General features: G+C 40.6%; 2 pseudogenes; both read right to left on the bottom strand.

The window, feature by feature from the left end:
• LOC100937133 (geranylgeranyl transferase type-1 subunit beta-like) overlaps nt 1–18446 on the bottom strand; it is a 382799-nt pseudogene that overhangs the window by 110116 nt on the left and 254237 nt on the right.
• The window catches only part of LOC100432020 (isoleucine--tRNA ligase, cytoplasmic-like), a 64556-nt pseudogene that overhangs the window by 40364 nt on the left and 5746 nt on the right, over nt 1–18446 (bottom strand).

Here is an 18446-nt window from a genome sequence, read left to right as displayed (position 1 = left end):
AAGAATGGGATCTGGTGGCAGAGTACCTGGGTCAAGCCTAGTGTGGCTGTCACTAGCTTTGATCCTGGGCACCTGCGGTCACTAGAACCCATAGCTTCCTTATGTGTTAAAAAAAAAAAGGACAACAAAATCTACATGGAAGGGCTGATGTACAGATTAAATAAGATCTATAAGCAAAAGTATTTCATAAAATGCTAAGTTCAGTAAATGCTATTTTATTACTAGTAATATCACTAGTAGCATTATGTTACTAGTAGCAGTAACATAATGGACTGAAACATAATGGACTGAACTAGTAGTAGCAGTAACATAATGGACTGAAAGTCCTCCCCTTCCTCCTCCTCCATCAGGCTTAGCTCTCACATACTCCTTCTTGAGAAACAGTGGAGACAAAGCTCCACCTGTCACTACAACAAAGTTGACTGCTCTCACACAATCCTTCTTGAGAAACAGTGGAGACAAAGCTCCACCCGTCACTACAACAAAGTTGACCTACCTTGCCAGGACGAGCCCATTCACAATTACATTCTTGAAAGGCTATTGTCCAAAGAGGGCCATGGCCAGCACCAGCAGGGTATAAAACCTGAAAAAAAACCCCAAACAGTTCAATAAAAATAGAAATGAAGTCCAAGCATAAGAAACTCTATTTATTCATTGAACTGAATTTCTATTTTTCATAAGTCATGTCTTGATAATCACTTAAAGCAATGATTCTTAATCCTGGTTACTGGAGACCAATCAAATTACTGTCTATGATTTGAAAAAACACCCAAATAAAGGTCTGGAGTGATTTACTGACCATTTCTCTGTTACCAGGCCTCCCAGGAAGTCTGTGTGGAGAGCCACATGGCAGCACTGGGTGGCCTCTTAGGACCACCCAGAGGGACCTAGCTGAAAATGAGGATGGGTGTTGAAGTTGGCGCAAGATCATATGGAAAAGACAATTTGATGACAAAAGATGCAAATGCACTCTCACCCAAAAGTGATAAGGCAGACTAGAAAATGCTCTTATTCTGTAAAATGTTGTGTACCTCATTTATGTGCTAGCTAGCCTGTTCCCCAAATGAACTCATATCCCTGACCACTGTCCCAGGGGTGATGCTCTCCTGCCTCTCTGACCTAGTCCTGCACTCTGAGAACATCAAGGGACATGAGCTGAGGAGACCAGACCCCATGGTTAACATAAACACCGATCCAGATATCCCTCCCAGTTCTAAAGAAGAGTTGGGAGGAGCCCTGGTGCCCAGGAGAGGCAGCCCAGGCCTCAGGGACAGAGAAGGAGGCAGGCAACAAGGACACAGGACCCACATGAGGACTGCTACCAGCTAACAGGCTTTGCTACTTCTCAAAGCAACAAGCTCACTGGTAAGGCGTCTAGCCCTTTCTAAAAATAGAATTTGTTCTGGGGAGCTGTTCCTATAGACAAAAAGGACTGGAATCTGAAGACAGCACATTCCCGAACATGAAGACTTGAATTCAATGATTACCCAAAGCTGTCAAAGAGAGAAAATGACACCAACAATTCCTTAAACACACCCCTGCAGAAACATTACTATAAATGTATACTTAAAACCTGGGCTGGACGCAATGGCTCATACCTGTAATTCCAGCACTTGGGGAGGCTGAGACGGGCGGATCACTTGAGGTCAGGAGTTTGAGATCAGCCCGGCCAACTCGGTGAAACCCCGTCTCTACTAAAACTACAAAAATTAGCTGGGCGTGGTGGTGCATGCCTGCAGACCCACCTACTTGGGAGGGTGAGGCAGAAGAATTGCTTGAACCCAGGAGGTGAAGGGTGCAGTGAGCTGAGATCACACCACTGCACTCCACCCTGGGCAGCAGAGTGCAAGATTCCGTCCCAAAAAAAAAAAAAAAAAAAAAGTAAATAAAATCTGGGCCAGCAAAGCCAATCCATTGAAAGAAAGTAATTCATCTTCTTCCAATTAAGGAACTGCTTTACCTAAGGCACCAGATAAAAATCAATGCCCAAATCCTCTCCCATAGGTATATTTTTAAAAATCTGGATTTTTTTAGAATGTTGATTTATAAGGCTAGCCTCAATATCTGAGCACACTGCCAACTATCCCTCAAATTTCTAGCACCCAAACTACTGTCTTTTATGCCAATACTCAAACATTTGAGTAAATGATCTGATGTAAGCTAAGAACACCTAATTTTTTTTTATCATTTTAACATCCAGTATAACACATATATTCCAAAATGCCAGTGAGATCATTCAAATTGTAAAACTACAGCCCTATTGTAGTGGGAGAGTCCTACTCAAAAGGCACTTTAATTAGTCCGTGCTTGGTGGTGGGGGGCAGAGGGCAGGAATGTAGCCTGTCTTATTTGCCACAATCTCTCCATCACCCAGTAGATAAATGGCAGCGACTTAGTAAAATACTCCCTAAATAAAATAAATCAATAAAACACGTGATGAAAGAACAAGGGGGCATACCATCCTCTGGTTTGGTCGATGCCCTTGGCAATGAAGTCTGCAGGAAAAGCATCCTCAAACTCCCTCTTGTTTTCAAATGGGTAATGAACCTGAGCATAGGGCATGCTGCCACTCTCAAACCAACAGTCAAACACTTCAGAGATGCGGTGCAAGGATCCCTTCCCACAGCGTGAAGGAATGGTCAGGTGGTCAACACTAACAAACAGAAAAGTAGTCATTTCTATTAACTGTAAGCATAACAGAACTTGCAGTTTACTTGCTAATAGGAAACACAAAACCCTGACAAGATATTATACACATTTGCATTCTAACTGGTGTGAGATGGTATCTCATTGTGGTTTTGATTTGCATTTCTCTGATGGCCAGTGATGGTGAGCATTTTTTCATGTGTTTTTTGGCTGCATAAATGTCTTCTTTTGAGAAGTGTCTGTTCATGTCCTTCGCCCACTTTTTGATGGGGTTGTTTGTTTTTTTCTTGTAAATTTGTTGGAGTTCATTGTAGATTCTGGATATTAGCCCTTTGTCAGATGAGTAGGTTGCGAAAATTTTCTCCCATTTTGTAGGTTGCCTGTTCACTCTGATGGTGGTTTCTTTTGCTGTGCAGAAGCTCTTGAGTTTAATTAGATCCCATTTGTCAATTTTGGCTTTTGTTGCCATTGCTTTTGGTGTTTTAGACATGAAGTCCTTGCCCATGCTACATTGCGCACATGTACCATAAAACCTAAAGTATAATAATAATAATAATAATAATAAAAGAAAAAAAAAAAAAAAGATATTATACACATTTGCAAACAGAAATATCAGCAATTCTCAAAGGCTTTCAGAGAGTACCATGAATCCTCCATCTGAAAGGTTATGCACCATTCACCTCACATTTCACAAGGACAGAGACCACAATACTGCAATATGACATGAGTCATCAACAAAGTAATTCATCAGGCTAGTCACTTCCATGTGTGGCTCTGTAATCCGCTAGAGACCAGGTCTTAATAGGAGAATGGTAAAACTGAAGTGAATCGAACATTTAGAAACTGACCTCTCTCTGTGGAGATCTGAGATCTTTGCTCCTGACAGTTCAAGTTCTGCCACTGACCCAACGCATACCACCTGTCAAAAACAAAGTTCAACAGCAGGAGCTCCTTAGAGCCAAACAGAGCATACTGAGTTAATTTATATAGCATGCATGTTTAGTTTGAGAGACTGATGATTCTCTTTTTCCTTTTTTTTTTGAGACAGGCTCTCACTCCCATTGCCCAGGCTGGAGTGCAGTGGTGCAATCACATCTCACTGTAGCCTCAGCTTCCTGGGCTCAGGTGATCCTCTCACCTCAGCCTCCCAAGTAGCTGGGGCTACAGGCAGGCGCCACCCCACCCAGCTAATTTTTTGTAAAGACAGGGTTTCGCCATGCTGCCCAGGCTGGCCTCAAACTCTTGGACTTGAACTATCAGCCAGCCTCAGCCTCCCAAAGTGCTGCGATTACAGGCGTGAGCCACTCAGCCTGAGACTGATGATTTCCTATAAAGGCACATTAACACACAAGTCTGGGCCGAAGGATAGTATTCGCTAATGTGGCTTCTCTCTCATGAAAGACACAGTTTAGTCTTAGTCTCTGAAGAGGCCAGGGTTGACACTGCTCCTTTGTTTCCACCCCAGTATCAGAGGGAGTCCCTACCTAGAGAGAACCTTAAACATTCATAGCCATACTCTCAATGGGTATTAAGGGTTTATCACTTGCAAATCATCAAAGTAACCGGCGTTAAGTGAAACATCTTAGATTATTTCTCTAGGGCATTTTAGTTTCCTCCTGGCACCTGAATCTGGCTCATTAATCTGGAATCTTCCCAAGAAAAACCTAGAGCTAAATTATAGTCATACAGTGCTTAACGGCGGAAATACATTCTGAGAAACGCATCGTTAGGGTGATTTCCTTAGGCAAACATCACAGTACACTTATATAAACCTAGATGGAATGGCCTAAAACACACATAGGCTATATAGTGGAGCCTATTACTTCTAAGCTACAAACCTGTACAGCATGTGGCTATAGTAAATTCTGCAGGCAACTGTAACACAATGGTAAATGCTCTGGTTTTCCTATGGTTTGTCCCCAGCAAATCTCATGTTGAAATTTAATCCCAGTGTGGCCATATTGACAGATGGAGCCTGACGGGAGGCGTCTGGGTCACAGGGTGGATCCCTCGTGAACAGACTAATGTTCTCCTTCTGCAGTGAGTTAGTTCTCACTCTATTAGCTCCTGTGAGAGCTGACTGTTGAAAAGAGCCTGCCCGCACTCCGCCGCCCGTTTCTTCTCTTGCCGTGTGATCTCTGCATACTCTGGCTCCTGTCCAGCCTTCCGTCATAAGTGGATGCAGCCTGAGGTCCTCCCCAGATGCAGATGTCCAGTCTTGAACTTTCCAGTCATCCAGAATCATAAAGCCAAATAAACTATTTTTCTTTATAAATTATCCAGCCTCAGGTAGTCCTTCGTAGCAACACTAAACAGACTAAAACAGGAAGTATTTGAGTTTCTAAACATTATGAAACACAGAAAAGGCACAGTAACCATATGGTACCATAATCTTGTGGGACCACTGTCGTATATGTGGTCTGTCATTGACTGAATGACATTATGTGGCGCGCCTGACTATATTGTGCTTGGACCCAATTAAAGCAATCAGACAAAGCCACAGGATGCTAGGATTATGTCCAGGTGAAGAGCTGAGAGATGGGGCTAGCTGGGGCACTCAGAATGGAGGGATCATCTGACAAAGGCCACACCAAGTAGGAGCTGCTGTGGGTTCTCACCCAAGGACGTTCCGTTCCTAGTGAACACTGGTGGCTTCTTTCTCTGCCCTTCCTGTTCAGTACTGAAAAGTCTTCTGATTCAGCTACTTCACTGCTGCCTTTCAGGTCCCCATGGGAGATTCACCAAGGTCCCCAGAGTGCTGCTGCTCGTCACTGCAACAATGCTGTCAGCTTTGGACAGAAGGCCAAACACACAGATCTATCTGTATAGTAAGTCCTCGCCTCATGTCATTGAGAGGTCCCAGTAGCTGGGACTAACTGGCGTGCACCACCGTGCCTGGCTAATTTAACAAACATTTTTGTGGAGATGGCACCTCATTATGTTGCCTAGGCTGGTCTCAAATATCTGGCCTCAAGCGATCCTCCTGCCTTGGCCTCCGTAAGTGCTGAGATTACATGTGGGAGCCATCACACCCGGCCTAAAGTCACAGTTATCAAGAACCTCTGTATGACATTAAGTGAGGACATAGTATATCCACATACATCTGTATATCCACACACATCCTCTTATTCATTTGATTTTAGAAGTTAAACGTTAAATGCTTTGGTAAATCTCTTTTCAAGTTTTCTTTTTTCATCATCTATAAAGTCAGTTTAACCATAAGCTAATAGCATACCTTACTGTAGGGGGAAGAAAAGACATCGGGGAAACACACACAAAAAAATTTAAAGTGTGTATTTCCCTGAGAAAACTGTATCCTTTTATTTTTACAGAGGAAAGTTTTATAAATTGTATTTAATTCAAGGAAAAAAAGTTAAAAATCCTAAAAACAGATTATCTTATGTCATGATGCTAGAAAAGAATAAAGAGGAAAAAAGATGAAATAAAGGGGCAAAGAAAAAAAAACCCTATTCTTTTAAACCACATTCAGATTTCATGAACAAAACGCTTTAGTAAAAATCAACACAAGGAAATACTGCCCCGCCTCACCTCCTCAAAATCATCACTGACCCACAGTGGGATGGGGATGCCCCAGTATCTGTTTCTGGGAATTGTCAAGTCACGTGCATCTTTCAGCCAATTTGCAAATCATTTTTCTCATACCAACTCTGGGACCCTGCAATACACAGATCACATAACCAATCACATAAGAACATTAGCAATTCAATATGGAAAAATTCAACATGTAAATAATATCCACAGGAGCCTTTGTATAACGCTTTGTGGACCAAACACTCTGGAAACGTGGCACTCACTGCAAAGAGAACGTCTTCTAAAGGGACAACATAGCACACACAGCAGTTTGTGCTGCCATCAATGACCTACATCCAATAGATAACCCCACAGCACACAGGCCCATGTCCTCCTCGTCAACTGGAGTATGGCTGCCACATACCTGTAACCAGTCACCTTAACTCTAGCCAGCTTCATCCATACAACTCTAGTCTTCACATTATCCTCACCATAGCAGTTTTACTGAACTCATTAAGCAAAGGCCAACAGGCCAGGGGATTGGTAGCTGCTCTAGCAGCCCTCTTATAGCCTCCTCTCTGGTCATCCTTGGTCTTGAATTTCAGGCTCCGACAATGAGGCAAGTTCCCTAGAATCCTTCTCACTTAACTGGCTTTGCCCATGCCTGCCCTCTGCCATGCAGCCTTTCTCCCCTCTGCATCTATCCTCCTGCATCCCTCCCACTCCCAGTACTCTTTATTCCTAGGCAGTTACTGCCCTATACTTCAAAGATCAGTTTATATGCCTGCACCCCCTTGAGGCTATCTTACTAATATTCTGTATCTAGTATCTTATACATTAGGAGAACTAATTAGCTTACTAGCTCAACAAATGAAAAGCTGTCTTTTAAGAAATCAAGACCACTCTGCTAAGAAATATTAGAAAGCTACACTTTATAACTATTTCCTTTGCTGCCCTGAGATTCTCCCCATTCTCCTAAACTCAAATACAGTTTTCTAGACTCTAGTTGGGTCCTTGTGAGAAGTAAGAGTGGTGATTACCTTTCAAACTTGTAGTGAAAAACATCCATCTGAAATATACAGGTTCAAGCCTTGTTTCACTTTGTACCCAGAGGCTGAAATGATACTTCTTGGGCTATCACCTGTAGGACACATATCAGCTGTGGAAAGCAAAGGCTTCTGTGCTTGGAGCTTATCCATACAGCCAAGCACAGGGTACATCATCCACTGCAGGACCGACAAGAGTAAGTACAAATGGCTTTTTGCAGGTATATCTGAAAATAATGTTTACTCTGAAAATGACTATTATTGAAGGCTAGCAAACTCTGGCAGTACAGCCATATTTTTCCAAGGTTATTTCATTCCATAAATCGAATAAATGGTGGTTTATCATTTCCAATGAGTTTAAAAGGAAAAATACTCCCTTACATACTTTATCACAAGAAGGATGTTACTTCTGGTTCTGTAACATTATTTGAATTATTTTGTGCTCCTAAACACACAGAAGAGAAGATAGCTATTATAATACACAATAAAAGACAGTTATTAAAATTATAATTTGGGGGAAGTGTAAACCATACTTACTAACCACATGACAAAAGACACTATGAAGAAACACATCTTACTGCTCACCAGTGGCACAGGTCATTGTTCCTTAGGAGCTGGTCCACCATGTTCTCCACTCGCACAAACCAGCTGGGCACTGCTTTGTAAATTAGAGGAGTGTCTGATCTGGGGAAGCAGAAACACACATAGCTGCTCAGGCTGAGACTAGTAGGCACTAGGGTAAGACTGACTTTTCATGTCTTATTGACAGCATCATCACTTACTTGGCCTTCTGCTAATATTCATTTTTATTATAGATAAAAACATCTAAGACTTCAAAATTGGTCATATCTTTCCACAATAGTAAGAAAGGCAAAAACTAATACAAGAACAAGACTAGAAAAAACTAGTTCTGCTAGTGACAATTATCTAAGAAACAATGTCAACTTCAACTTCAGCACAGAAGAGGCAATGTGGAAAGCAAACACGATGCAACTGAACATTTCATTTTCACCCATACTTTTACAGCATGGTCTTATATTAAAGGTTAAAATCACATTAAATTTTTCAATAAACTCTATTACAAAATTTTAGAGATGTTTCTCATCCTAAAAAAAATGTGGCCACAACACAAAACAGATTTGTACAGGTCTATTTTTCTCACACAGTTCCTTAGGAAAGCAACATTTTTAGCCATTCATAAAACTCTCCTAGACTAGGCGCTGTGGCTCAAGCCTGTAATCTCAGCACTTTGGGAGGACAAGGTGGGAGGATCATTTGAGCCCAGTAGTTTGAGACCAGCCTGGACAACACGGCGAAACTTCATTTCTATAAGAAATGCAAAAATGAGCCAGGTGTGACGGTGCCACCTATATAGTTCCAGCTACTTCAGAAGTTGCGGTGGGAGGATTGCTTAAGCTGGGGAGGTGGTGGGTGCAGTGAGCCGTGATTGCACTACTGCATTCCAGCCTGGGCGATAGAGTGAGATCCTGTCTCAAAACAACAACAAAAGACAAACAAAATACCCAAGTCTCCTAAAAATGACATAAGAGGGTGGCTTCCCAAACCAACTCTAAAGGATACAAATGAGATGAACACCACAAATATGATGGAATGGGCACATATGGTAAGTGTAAGCACAGGCTGGAAGCTCTAGCTACAACACAGTCTTTGTTTCTTCTGACCTCCAGCAAAAAGGGTAGCTGTGAGTGAAGGTGGTAGCAACCAGAAGTCAGCCTTGTTGCTTCAAAGTCCTGATGATACTTTTGTCAGCATCCTACTAAAAAAATTAAAATTTAGCCATTAAAACATACTATAATAATACTTAGGAACAATGTATTACTAGAATGTGATACCCTGTTATGAATAAAAGGCACAAATAACAAATATTATTATTTTTAGTCACTAACTTTAAGTAATTTTCAAGTACATTCCACAACATTTAAGGTCATAAAGTTTTTTGATATGAAATGACAACCCCAAGGTCACAAAGGTGCTTCGTGAGGCATGAACTGGAGTTTTTCTGATCTCTCCCCGTGAAATTTCAGAATGCTTCCTCTAAAGGTATGAGACCCTCTGAACGTAACTGATAACATCTATTCTTTATTACTGATTTTATGTGATGACAAAACTAAACAAAAACAACTTCCTAGAAGAATTACAATACAATTATAAATGATGATAGAGACTAATCAAAAGTAACAGACACCCTTCTATGCCATATGGATTACAGACCTTCACATACTGTCCTGCGAAATCTGTCACCTCCGTTGTGAAGCAGCCTGAAGCATCCACAGGGCAAACGGGGAGTGAGTCTTTCCGAATAAAGTCCATACAGACCTGATAGTCATCCCGAGAAAAGACAAAAGGGAGGGAAGAATAAAACAGTCTATGTATGTGTGTGAGGATGAGGTAACAGATTCCCAAAATAATTGTTCTATATTGTAACATATACATGTCATCAACTTTGTCCTGTAAACTAAAGGTAACTCAAGACTGCTGACTGGAGTCTAAAGGTAAACTAAAGGTACCTGTAAACTAAAGGTAACTCAGCTGAGGCTGACTGGTGTGGTGTCATGTGGGTGGACAGGAAAAGCCCCTAAGTGCAGCAATTTGAACCACTGAGTGTGAAACAAGTAACTTTACCCAGTGCATTAAGCTAAGAGCAGCATTCCTGAATGCATCCACAACCAGTGATGTTCAACAGGATGACGCACAAGTGCACAGACTCTGCGGAGATCAAACACTACCCTTGCCTGGTCCAAGTGCAACGGAAGGCCTCTCACAAAATGTTTACCAAGGCCGGGTGCAGTGGCTCACGCCTGTAATCCCAGCACTTTGGGAGGCCGAGGCGGTCAGATCACCTGAGTTCAGGAGTTCGAGACCAGCCTGGCCAGCATGGTGAAACCCCGTCTCTACTAGATGCACAAAAAATAAGCCACGCATGGTGGCAGGTGCCTATAACCCCAGCTACTTGGCAGGCTGAGGCAGGAGAATCGCTTGAACCTGGGAGGCAGAGGTTGCCATGAGCCGAGATTGCACCCTTGCACTCCAGCCTGGGCAACAGACGGAGACCCTGTTGCCAAAAAAAAAAAAAAAAAATTTACCAAATGGGGTTAAAAGCTATAGTTTAAAGTATCAATCTTCTATAACGTTAACATGCACAGCATTCAGAATAGATACATGAGCTATAACTCTAGAGTCAATGACAAACACCCACATTTAAAAAAGAAAACCTCAGGAGGCTGAGGCAGGAGAATCGCTTGAACCCAGGAGATGGAAGTTGCAGTGAGCCGAAATCCTGCCACTACACTCCAGCCTGGGTGACAGAGCGAGACTCCGTCTAAAAAAAAAAAAAAAAACAAAAACAAACAAACAAAAAAACAAAAAAACCTAAACTGCAATTCAAAACCAAGAAGTTACCTTTTAATTCTCTACTAACAGTGGGATAACCATACCAGTTAATTGACCCTAAAATGATTATGAACAGTATTTGACTAGTTACTAAAACTCTTAAGTAGTATTATCAAGAATACTTCCTTCCTTCAAAATGGACCAGCTTTTTAGGTGATTACTAAGGAACTGCTGACTTCATTGGATACAAGTAACAATGGCACGGTGGCTGTACTGAAAATAAAAGTCCTTATCAGTCAGAGACATGAAAGACATGAGGTTGAGGATTTGCTTCTAAATCCTCCAGCCAAAATAAAAAAGTGTGCTACTGTACAGAGGAAGAAAACAAGAGAGATTACCAAAACGTTGAGTTAATGCAGCTGGATGTGAAAAAAAGTCTATTATAATATTTTCTTCTGTGTATGTTTCAAGATTTCCATAATAAAAATTCAAATGATGGTTACACTAAAAGCCCAGATTTTACTACTATACAACATATCAATGTAAAAAAAATTGCACCTGTACCCTCTACATCTATAAAAGTAATAAAAACCCAGAGATTAAGCATGAAAGCAAAATGGCAAATGAGGGCAGACTACTGTCACTGCCTTTTATAACAAAGCCATATTTCCAATCCGTCTCACTGACAAAACGATCAAGCCTAGAGGAATGTGTATGTAGGTGCTACACCATGCTACAGAGGAGGTAAAAGAAGTTCAGATAGGCCAGGCAATGTACCCAGGAACTGCCCGTTAGTGGCAGTGCCATGATTTAAGGTGAGAGGTTGTTTACTGTAAAGCATGTGCCTTTATGTTATGCTGCTTTTATTCATACACAAATTACATGAGAAGGAATGTGTTTTTAGAAAAATTATTCTGGTCAAAATATAAAATTACCTGTAGAGTACCATCTTGAGGGGAGAGGTCAGATTCCCTCTTCTGAACATTTAATTAAGAACACAGCAGAGGTGATGGGAATGGTCTGTATCTTGGTGGCTGAGGCACCTGCACGTCTCTACATGCCTATCAAAACTCATACAACTGCACACCAAAAAGAGTTTACCGGATTTGGCCCACTCTTTCCAGAAATCAGCTTAGGATGAAAGGGAATTGCAGATACAAATTTTACAAGCCATCTTGCAGGCAGTGAGCCAGAAAAGAGGCCAACCTGGTAACTCAACATGATGAGACACATGACTCTGTATCTATGAAAAGTGGCTACCGACATACTCAAATACATTTGCCGGACTTATGCTACTCACAGCACTGAAGTAAGGAGCTTGGTAGAAAACCCCTGTGGCCGCCTTCTTCCTTCACATAGCTTGTCAACAAGCACAGTGAAAGCGCCATTCTCTTTACACTGGAAAGGACAGCAGGCTTCAGGGATAAACATTACTGTGTTACAGTTTTTCCTAAGAACCTGAAAATGCTTTTAACAGATAAAATTATCTTCAGAAAGAGAAAAGAAAGAATAATTCAGGCTGGGAAGAAACATGCTAATTCAATACATTTTTTCCCATAAATAAAAAGTTACCACTTATAAATGAAATAATTATCTGGAGAATGGCAGATAAAAATTTCTAATTTCTTTGGTTACAAACTGATGTTTTTCATTAGTTCTCCCTCCCCCAACCTTTTGCTCCCAGTATGCAGTTTAGGATAGTCTCAGCAAGCACGCTCCCTAAATTGTTCACTTCCTGGTACATTTTCAATCACTGCATATGTTTTGCTTCTCTTTTTCTTTTCGACTCAGCTCAAGTTATTCAGTCATAAAGGCAAATCTTGAAAGGAACAGGTGGGAGCCACTTGTAGTAAGTTCCACTTACAGGTGCTCCATCACCTTAATACTCAGGGGAAATGTGTTCAATTTCATTTTCTTTGCAACAGCAATACCATCATGTTAACACATATACTGCTAACAGATCTACTCTTTCTACTTTCATCTCTTTACATTTCTTTCCACAAACCCTTGTTTCTGCCAAACTGGCCCTTTGATTTCCTTCCTTTTTGCAATGGTAAAAAGTACTTTCACAAATGATTTTCATGTTTAACTCTTATAATCCTGTGAACAAGCTATTAGTATTCCCATGTCTTAAAAATATTCTGGCTGTATTTGCATTTCACAGATGAGCAAACTCAGAGCAAAGGTTAAATTTAGTCTTATCCAAATCACACAACTAGCAGTGATGAAGCCAGTACCTGGAACAGGTCTTCTGGTTGCAAATACAATGTTATTTTCAATTACAATACAGCACTCGGTTTCTTTGGAACTTAAAACTAAACTTGAAAAATAACCATAAAATTTTAATTGTTGTAACCCAAATCACCTTGAAACATTTTAGAAGTTATGGTATGATAGGTGCTAAAACTTTGATAGTTTAAACAGAAAGAATACATGGGTCCTTAGAATTACATGTATACTTAGTTACATGTTCTATACTTAGAAGTAGTATAGACAAAGTCACTGCATCTTGTCTCTCAGGGTCTACTTTGGGCCTACCCAGGCCATGGCTGGGCTGCTTCCACCCAGCTCAGTAGATACCAACCACCAGGAGCGGCAGTGCTGCTCCATAGGCTGTGTCCGCTGACTCAGCTTCCCTTGATATTTCACAACAGGTATATTTCAGTGACATCAGATGATTCTAACCTGGGTCAAACGATTTATAATACTTGCCTAAAGTCACTGAAGGTTTCAGGTAGTTTAAGAAGCTTATTTAATGAGTAGGTGTTATTCAACTTAATATGTACCAAGTGCATATTCCAGACAGACCTCTACTTAACCTAAAGTTCCTGTCTAGTGTATCCGTGTGCATTTTTTCAGGGGGTTGGGTTTTTGGGTTCTCAATAGGTTTTGTGATTCAGAAAGGTGAAGAGTCACTGATCCAGTGGAAGAGATTTTAGATACTAAAAAAAATACAACATAAAACGAAGTATGTTAAGCTATATGATAGGAGAATGGTATGAAGTAATGACATTTTTCCAAGGGAGAAACCAAAGATGCATTTCAGAAAACTTTCAGATGACATCTGAGTTCAGACTTGAAGGGTGAGTTAACTCAGCAGATATCAACATAAGAAAAAGATGAAGACTTTTAAAATGGTAGGAAAACTTAATTAAAGAAAGGCAGGGAAGCAGGAAAGGGAAGAGCCAGTTTGACTGAATAAACGATATGTCTAAAGTAATGTGGGAGGATGTGGTCAGGAAGCAGCTCTGCCACACACCGACTGGGGAGGGCACATCCTAAATGCTGGGAAGTAACTAACGCCTGCAGGGAGGAATGGGATGAGGGCAGAGCATATGGAAATCCACTGGGTAGCAACGTGGGAGGAGGAAGCCTATTACGTAGGCAATGAGAAATGTGGGAAAACACTCAAGGGGCACAAAAGTGAAGAGGCGGGTAACACACACACTGTGGATAGGGCCCAAACTACAGAGGTCTCCTGAATCAGCCAGACTCTCCCCACACAGAACAGAAACAACAGAGGGTTCAGCGAACATTTTTTTCTGGGATGGGATGTAAGTGATATGTCCAGTTGATTATTATTTCCACATAACCATAAGGCCGGGTCTGCTCATTATCTCATTTCAAGACCTTTAAATAAGGATGGAGGAATTCCTCCTTGACATTATTCTTTCGGTGAGAGTGTGTGGGAGTGGGGACAACAGGGTTTGCAACTGTAGCTGTGGATTCTCCATTGTCAGAAAATAAAACCACATAAAGCAACTTTATGACTCTGAAGAAACTAAGGTGCTAAATGTATGAGCTCTGTCGTGGTGCCTAGATTTAAAACACCTGCCTCATTAACCTCCTTGAAATAAAATTGTGTTTACCTTTACACACGATGTTTTACTGTGATTACTATCTTATCTTTGTCAAAACAAACAAAAATCTCAATAAATACCCTGCGTGATATGTAGACTACATGCAATAAAAACATACACCTAAAAATCCAATCAAATGTAAAGTGATTCCTCATACAATTTGAGAAAAATATTCAAATAAAAAAATCCCAGCTTGGCCAGGCACGGTGGCTCACGCCTGTAATCCCAGCACTTTGGCAGGCCAATGCGGGTGGATCACGAGGTCAGGAGTTCAAGACCAGCCTGGCCAAGATGGTGAAACCCCGTCTCTACTAAAAGTACAAAAATTACAGCATGTCTATAATCCCAGCTGCTCGGGAGGCTGAGGCAGGAGAATCGCTTGAACCTGGGGGGCAGAGGTTGCAGTCACCCAAGATCGCACCATTGCACTCCAGCCTGGGTGACAGAGCAAGACTCCATCTCAAATACAACAACAAAAAATCCCAGCCAGGCGCAGTGGCTCATGCTTGTAATCCCAGGAGTTCAAGACCAGCCTGGGCAACATAGCGAGATTCTGTCTCTACAAAAAATTGAAAATTTAGCCAGGTGTGGTGCTGTGTGCCAGTAGTCCCAGCTACTCAGGAAGGGGCAGGGGAATCACTTGAGCCCAAGAGGTCGAGGTTGCAGTGAGCTGTGATTGTGCCACTGCACTCCAGCCTGGGGGACAGAGAAGACTCTGTTTAAAAAAAAAAAATCCTCTAAAACAAGAAAGCAACACAACTTAATTTTGTTGGCACTAAAGCAGACTTTCTGGATTCAGGTACACTCATAAAAGTAATATCAATTCCACTTCTCACAACACAGCAGCTATCAAATAATCGGATTGTGGAGAGCGCCCACAGTAGTGGTCCCTAAGCTTACCTTCACGAAATAGTCAAACAGGGGCCTATACTTCTTGCCTTTAAGATAGGCACCAGGAAACCTAGAAAAGGAGAAAGGCAAACTCACAATTAGATTAAAATCAAATATGAGGCTGCAGCCACATCAAGCTATCACCCCCCTCTAGTTTACTGGCTTCTCAGCCCTAGCCATTAATGCTGTAATGTGTGACTGCAAAGTACTCGGTATAGTATTAGTACTTAAAACTAAATTTTAATAATGCAAGCTTTTGTATAATAAATCTTTCTTTTTAAAACTAAAGACACACACACAGACACATGCACACAAACACAGAGCAACTATTTGAGTATTCACTTTTCAAGGATCTCATAGTCACTCTCCAATTTATTTACAGAGGGCTGACAATCTGGCTTCCACTAAAATGAGTAATCTTCCTCTGGCAACATCTATGGGAAAAAGGAAAAACATGGACTTGAGTTATATTCTGAACTTGGCTGATTCTAAAGACATGCATCAAGCATACTTTTGTCCTGAGGAGCTCCTGTACCATGTGCCTCTAGTGTACCCAGTACTCACAGAGAAATACTGCAAAGAACACTATGGTATACTGCTTCCCAAACATGAAAATGACAAAAACATCAAATGCACTTAGGCAGTTGGTAGTTATTATTTATCACTCAGATATCCATTTGAAGTAACTCTTTATTTTTTCCTTCATAGGGTAAACATGTCAATGTTTAAAAATAACATTGACAAAGTAGCTCACAAATTAGGTGCCACATATCACCCCCCTCAGACATTCTCATTTGAGTGTCTATTGATCCAGATATTTTTCTATGTGTATACTAACAAACATATACGTAAATGTGTAAGTTCTTTTTATTTTCCTAATTGAGGTAATATTCTATCTGGTTTTGTAGCTTTTCACTTAATATACTGTCAACATCTTTCCATGTATTAGCACATACAGACTTTTCTCATCCTTTTAAAGAGCTCTATGGGACGCTATTTTATAGAGGTACGAGTTATTTCTAACAAGTTGACAGACACAAATTGCTTTCAAATTTTCCCACTATGAACACTGGGATTATGAATGTCCTTGATGTATCTATGTACCCTTATTCTAAGTGTTTCTGGAAAATACCTGGGGCATCCTAGGAAAAGAAAAGCTGGAGCAAATATATGAACAATTAAACTTCGATACTGAAAATCTAGGCCAATTTAAACTCTCATGCTAAGTTATGATATTACACATCTGAGATTTACTAGAGCCTATGTCATATTTACTTCACTATAAGAAAAATGAGTATCTACGGGTCATTGTAAAAGCCTTTGCAATTTATTGAAAAACTGCTATGAATAAGGCTGCCACTCCCTAGCTCTGACCTCACAGGAACTTCATTTAAGTGGAGCCCACATTTTCTGATAAAGCTCAGATACAAAGTCTGCCAAGCACAAGAGTTACGCACAGGTAGATGGGTGATGTGTTTTGAGATCTCAGTCAGATGGCTGCTGAGATTGTCAAGCTCACCATAGAATGGCCAGTGGCCCACCAGTGACACAGGGAAATTGTGCAGATGGGACTGTCCTTGCTCCAGAGAAGCAGCTGCAGACACCTGAGACAGGCCTCTGTGGCCAACAGCTTTCCAGTAGGTCAACTCTTAGTCCTATTTGCTCCCAGGAAAGAACAAATTAAAAGCTCCTTCCGTACCTTTTTTCTGACACCCAATCTTTCCCCATTCCTTTCTCAGTATTTTTCCCTTGCCAGCACAAGCTATTGTTCAATCAAGTTGACTGTTTTAATACAACTATTTTAAAAAATCATGGTAACCATTCTTACACAGCATTAAATACAACTACAATGTTATGTAATCGTTACTATTATCAATTACCCGAAACCTTTTCATTTTCCTATACTGAAACTCTGTACTCATTAAACAATAACTCCCCCTTCCCTGCCAGTCTCTGTCAACCACCATTCTACTAGTCTTTGCTCTCTGAATTTCATTTCTCGACACCTCATATAAATAGAATCATGTAGTATCTGTCTTTTGGTGACTGGCTCATTTTAATTAGCATAATATCCTCCAGGTTCATTCAAGGCATAGCCTGTATCAGAATTTCCTTCCTTTTTTAGGCTGAATAATATTCCATTGTATGTAAATACCTTATTTGGTTTATTCATTTATCCAATGATAGACACCTGGGTTGCTTCTATCTTTTGACTATTGTGAATAATGCTACTATGAACATGGGTGTACAAGTAACTGTTCAAGACTGCTTTCAATTCTTTGGGGAAAACACTCAGAAGAGAAATTGCTGGGCCATAGTGTAATTCCGTTCAGCTTTTTGAAGAAATGTCACTGCCTTCCATAGCGGCTGTGCCATAGCTTTTTTCCTGGCAATGAGTTTTTCTCTTTTTCTTTTACCGCCACAAAACTACCAAACCTGAAGGTATATTTGTTCACAAAGTACCAATCTTCTTTTTAAATCTCGGAAAGGCCCCCGTTGAGACTGGTAACTCTCTACCAGGGGACATTTGAAAGGCAAAAAGTTCCCAAGTTCTGGTATCAATTACTAGTAACGACGTGATGCCACATCGCTGAATCTTAGATTCTTCATCTGTTACAGGGGCATGGTGTGGAAAAACATGCTATAAACTGGAAATTAAAAGAAAATTTTATGTTCTATTTTTATATTTCTGTACTATTTTAATTGTTGTGTTAGTTTTCAATTAGAAATGAAAACAAATGTTTAAGGTTATTTTTCTAATTAAGTCAGATTCTTTTCAAATAATTCTATTCTTCATGCAAAAAGAAAGGTAAGCTTTCTTATTTTCCAAAATATAAAATTATCTTATCCATATTAGTCATAAGTAACCAGCCTCCCACTTACCTTTAATTTTCACATATTGCATTTCTGGATTAGCACAGACAGCAAGGTTACTAGGTAGAGTCCAGGGAGTGGTTGTCCAAACAACTAAAGATACAGTTTCATCTTCTTCCAAAGGGAAAGTTACAAATACTGAAGGATCTTGAACATTCTGAAATAAATTGAGGTATTGTTTTACAAATCCACAATAACAGACACCTAAGAAAAAGGAACTGATCCTAAAGAGGAAGAAAATAAATCT

Source organism: Pongo abelii, chromosome 8 (assembly GCF_028885655.2).
Source record: "Pongo abelii isolate AG06213 chromosome 8, NHGRI_mPonAbe1-v2.0_pri, whole genome shotgun sequence".
Taxonomy (NCBI): Eukaryota; Metazoa; Chordata; class Mammalia; order Primates; family Hominidae; genus Pongo; species Pongo abelii.
Note: the sequence above shows the minus strand (reverse complement) of the source record. Positions and strands in the feature narration are given on the sequence as shown.